The sequence below is a fragment of the Blennius ocellaris genome, assembly GCF_963422515.1.
Source record: "Blennius ocellaris genome assembly, contig: SCAFFOLD_118, whole genome shotgun sequence".
NCBI lineage: Eukaryota > Metazoa > Chordata > Actinopteri > Blenniiformes > Blenniidae > Blennius > Blennius ocellaris.
In genome coordinates this window covers 1-4,569 of record NW_027662176.1, presented here as the reverse complement: position 1 = coordinate 4,569, position 4,569 = coordinate 1, and positions in this window count along the sequence as shown.

The following is a 4,569-nucleotide window of genomic DNA, read 5'->3' as shown; positions in this document are numbered from 1 at the left end:
CATACCATATCAGTCTATAAATGTTTATTTTTTTCGGCTTCTGCTTTAGAAAAAGAAGAGTTTGTCGCCCTGGCAGAGACGTCCTCTGCACTTCCTGAGTATTTTCTCCCCGGAAAATACTTCCACTGCCTCCTTGTGCAATAATGACACTTTTCATTCCGTCGCCACATGAATCAATAAAGTTTGCATTAGACGGCAGGCGAGTGCGACTCGGTGGGTAATCCCACTGGCCGAACATCACATCGGCAGCTTTTATTGGTAGAAAAGGCTTCATGACGGAGGCTTTGTGTTTATAATGAAAACTGCCCCGGGACCAGCAGAGAACAAGGAATAAAGACCAGCCAGGAAAGCTTTTCTTCTGGATGGCGGCATTTTATAATGCAGCTTTTAATTGTGGAAAGAATTCCCTCTTTATGTATTTGCAGCTATTAGAGCATTTCGATCTTCTTCCAGGGAGAAAACGTGACGTCCAGCGGAGCTTTGTGTTCTTCACACCTTTACATTATTGGTGTTTTTCAAGAAAAATCCTAAAGTAAACAATCACATTTCTCGTCGTCAGAAATCCAACCAAGATGCATTCTGGGCCGTCTGATTCAGGAAACAAGGAATAAATGTCGTTTGTGAGCCAAACAGTGACTGAAGCCCAAAATACAGTGGTGTGATTCGTTAATCATATTAAACACAGTATGGCTTTCTTTTGCGAAGATGTTTGATATTATTTAAAGAAAATCATCATCATCATCATCAGGAAAGTGAAGGTCAGTGGATGAATTGCGATCGCTGGTCGTGGTTCTCCTGATTTGTTTCACTTCCGTCACTTCAATGGTCATAAAGTCAATATAGCTGATGGTCCAGCTATTTACTGACATTTACACAGTAAACCACTTGTTCTGTGGAGAATAATCATGAAATGAAAACATCTGCAAATATATTGATGTGAAGCGATGAGAAAGAAAAACGACGCAGTCATAGGGGGCGGAGCTTCACGTCCCGCTGCTCCAGCGTGACGCCGCAAACATTTGTTTTCATCAGTGTGTGATTGCAAAGAGGAAAAATATTATTATTATTATTATCATGATCATGATCATATTACACTGCTGTTGGGGCTTGAGGGCTAATTGTTAGTCTGTTGGAATAAACATTTCTTTTAACTTATTGCAGTTTATTATATTGTGTATATTTTTTCCAGTGTGTTTCCTGTGAGGCCGTGGCGCCCCCTATTGGCCAGCCAGGCTGCAGTCTGTGTTTACTGGGTGATTAGAGTCCTGGCAGCCGAGAGGAACGTTTGATCCCATCAGATCTGCATTCTCTCGTCTCCACGGTAACTGATAGGGACTCAACCACCTCGGCTTCAGACTGTCTACATCTGTGACGGAGTTACAGCTTGAGCCTCCATATTCCCCCAAATCTGACCTCCATCACTCCTCCATCTCTCCTCCCTCTCTCCTCCATCACTCCTCCATCTCTCCTCCATCACTCCTCCATCTCTCCTCCTTCACTCCTCCATCACTCCTCCCTCTCTCCTCCTTCACTCCTCCATCACTCCTCCCTCTCTCCTCCTTCACTCCTCCATCACTCCTCCATCTCTCCTCCATCACTCCTCCTTCACTCCTCCATCACTCCTCCATCTCTCCTCCATCACTCCTCCATCTCTCCTCCATCACTCCTCCATCTCTCCTCCATCACTCCTCCATCACTCCTCCATCTCTCCTCCATCACTCCTCCATCTCTCCTCCATCACTCCTCCATCTCTCCTCCTTCACTCCTCCATCACTCCTCCCTCTCTCCTCCATCACTCCTCCTTCACTCCTCCATCACTCCTCCATCTCTCCTCCCTCACTCCTCCATCTCTCCTCCTTCACTCCTCCATCTCTCCTCCATCACTCCTCCATCACTCCTCCATCTCTCCTCCATCACTCCTCCATCTCTCCTCCATCACTCCTCCATCTCTCCTCCCTCACTCCTCCTTCACTCCTCCATCACTCCTCCATCTCTCCTCCATCACTCCTCCATCACTCCTCCCTCTCTCCTCCTTCACTCCTCCTTCACTCTCTCTTACTCTTCTTCTTTCAAACGTCTTCAACTTCCGCTGAACAGTGACACCGGTAACCTGCTGGCGCTGGCTATGCTAACAGCATAACACTGTGTGTGTGTGTGTGTGTGTGTGTGTGTGTGTGTGTGTGTGTGTGTGTGTGTGTGTGTGTGTGTGTGTGTGTGTGTGTGTGTGTGTGTGTGTGTGTGTGTGTGTGTGTGTGTGTGTGTGTGTGTGTGTGTGTGTGTGTGTGTGTGAGGCCCGCGGAGCTCCAGTTGGGTTTTCATAAAGAAGGATTATCACTCCACATTTGGCAACTTTGTGAAAGTGCTCAGGAAAAGCAGTGGAGCTGATGGAGCTGATGGAGCTGGTGGAGCTGGAACTAGGGTGTAGAACCCTCTCGCTGGCTGCAGAGTGCGTTTGGTCCCAGCAGAGGAAGAGCCGGCGTTTATCAGAGGCTTGACTCTGCATATTTGTTATCAGCTGGCTGCACCGCCGCTTCTCCGTCAGTGGAAGTGGTGGAGGAACTGGCAGCGCCGCCGCTCCTCTCCACCCCAGAGCCAAGCTGCACAGCAGCCGACAGCAGCCTTGCTTCTCCTTCCAGTGCAGAGAATTAACTCACACAGAACCTTTTCATAAGACAGAGAATAGCAGAGAAAGAGAAGCAGCTCCGCCGTCGTTAAACAACAATACATGAGAAGAATAGTCTTTGTTGGAAGAAGTACAAGCTAATCCTGTTGAAGCTCTGTATCCGTCTAAATACTACATCTTTAAACAAACGGCTTCATCCAGACTGCCAATGATAATCATACACAGCTACCAGGGCGTCTCCAGACCTCACAGTGACCAGGAGCCTCAACAAACACACTGCAGCTGAAACACTCAACAAATGTGTTCAGGAACTGTTTTATGTACATTCATGTTTATATCGTTGTTTATTGATCATTTCACAAAGCGACTTCAATAGAATCTATTTCTCCTGATGAAAGCTCCTGAAGTCCTGCTGACCTGAAGGAAGCAAAGTGTATGAACCAATGAGGAAACCACTTCTCCACATTTAATTCTAGAACCCGAGTTAAAGCTGCAAGCAGCTTCCCGTTGGTCTGTAGGTCCGTAGGTCTGTAGGTCTGTTGGTCCGTTGGTCTGTAGGTCTGTAGGTCCGTTGGTCTGTAGGTCTGTAGGTCCGTAGGTCTGTAGGTCTGTTGGTCCGTTGGTCTGTAGGTCTGTAGGTCCGTTGGTCTGTAGGTCCGTAGGTCTGTAGGTCTGTAGGTCCGTAGGTCCGTTGGTCTGTAGGTCTGTAGGTCCGTAGGTCTGTAGGTCTGTAGGTCTGTAGGTCTGTTGGTCTGTAGGTCTGTAGGTCTGTAGGTCCGTTGGTCCGTAGGTCTGTAGGTCCGTAGGTCTGTAGGTCCGTAGGTCTGTAGGTCCGTTGGTCCCGTAGGTCCGTAGGTCTGTAGGTCCGTAGGTCTGTAGGTCTGTTGGTCTGTAGGTCTGTAGGTCCGTAGGTCCGTAGGTCTGTAGGTCCGTTGGTCTGTAGGGTCTGTAGGTCCGTAGGTCTGTAGGTCTGTAGGTCTGTTGGTCTGTAGGTCTGTAGGTCTGTAGGTCCGTTGGTCCGTAGGTCTGTAGGTCCGTAGGTCTGTAGGTCCGTAGGTCTGTAGGTCTGTTTGGTCTGTAGGTCTGTTGGTCTGTAGGTCTGTAGGTCCGTAGGTCCGTAGGTCTGTAGGTCCGTAGGTCCGTAGGTCTGTAGGTCTGTAGGTCCGTAGGTCCGTTGGTCCGTAGGTCTGTAGGTCCGTAGGTCCGTAGGTCCGTAGGTCTGTAGGTCCGTTGGTCTGTAGGTCTGTAGGTCTGTAGGTCTGTAGGTCTGTAGGTCTGTAGGTCCGTTGGTCTGTAGGTCCGTAGGTCTGTAGGTCCGTAGGTCTGTAGGTCTGTAGGTCCGTTGGTCTGTAGGTCTGTAGGTCTGTAGGTCTGTAGGTCCGTTGGTCTGTAGGTCCGTAGGTCTGTAGGTCTGTAGGTCCGTAGGTCTGTAGGTCTGTAGGTCCGTTGGTCTGTAGGTCTGTAGGTCCGTAGGTCCGTAGGTCCGTTGGTCTGTAGGTCTGTAGGTCTGTAGGTCCGTTGGTCCGTAGGTCCGTAGGTCCGTAGGTCTGTAGGTCCGTTGGTCTGTAGGTCTGTAGGTCCGTAGGTCCGTAGGTCCGTAGGTCGTTGGTCTGTAGGTCTGTAGGTCTGTAGGTCCGTAGGTCCGTAGGTCCGTTGGTCCGTAGGTCCGTAGGTCGTAGGTCCGTAGGTCGTAGGTCTGTAGGTCTGTAGGTCCGTAGGTCTGTAGGTCCGTAGGTCCGTAGGTCTGTAGGTCTGTAGGTCCGTTGGTCTGTAGGTCTGTAGGTCCGTAGGTCCGTAGGTCCGTAGGTCCGTTGGTCTGTAGGTCTGTAGGTCTGTAGGTCCGTAGGTCCGTAGGTCCGTAGGTCCGTTGGTCCGTAGGTCCGTTGGTCCGTAGGTCCGTAGGTCTGTAGGTCTGTAGGTCCGTAGGTCTGTAGGTCCGTTGGTCT